The following is a 764-nucleotide window of genomic DNA, read 5'->3' as shown; positions in this document are numbered from 1 at the left end:
GATTGTAAAAAATGTAAAAAGGAATGCAAAAAAAAGGAAGAAAAAATAACTAAAAATGAAAGTAAAGTGGGGGGCTGTCATGCTCTGAAATTATTGAACTCTATGTTCAGTCCGGCAGGCTGTAGTGTGCCTAATCGGTAAATGAGAAGCTGTTCCTCGAGCTTGCGTTGATGTTCACTGGAACACTGCAGCAATCCCAGGACAGAGATGTGAGCATGAGAGCAGGGGGGAGTGTTGAAATGGCAAGCAACCGGAAGCTCAGGGTCCTGCTTGCGGACTGAGCGGAGATGTTCCGCAAAGCGGTCACCCAGTCTGCGCTTGGTCTCCCCAATGTAGAGGAGACCACACTGTGAGCAGCGAATACAGTATACTACATTGAAAGAAGTACAAGTAAATCGCTGCTTCACCCTCATTATTTATCCCTCATTCAGTATCACAAAAAACGATTATCTGCTCATTATTCTCATGCTGTTTTTGGGAGTTTGCTGTGCTCAAATTGGCTGCCATTTCCGACATTACAAAAGTGTCTACACTTCAAAAAGTACTTGATTGCAAAACGCTTTGAGACAGGTTGTGAAAGGCGCTAAGTAAATGAGACTTTGCTTTAAATGGTGAACCTATTCGGATTTACCTGATAAAAAATGGTGCACTGCAGATTAGTTTAATATTTAATTGAAAGGATGAAGCGGCGAATCTGCCTCAACAAACACCCTTTCCCCAGTACCTTCTTGTGGAGGGATTGGGTTCTAGGAGCGGTTGCTAGG

Source organism: Heterodontus francisci, chromosome 23 (genome assembly GCF_036365525.1).
Source record: "Heterodontus francisci isolate sHetFra1 chromosome 23, sHetFra1.hap1, whole genome shotgun sequence".
NCBI classification, from domain to species: Eukaryota; Metazoa; Chordata; class Chondrichthyes; order Heterodontiformes; family Heterodontidae; genus Heterodontus; species Heterodontus francisci.
This window is presented reverse-complemented; position numbering follows the sequence as displayed.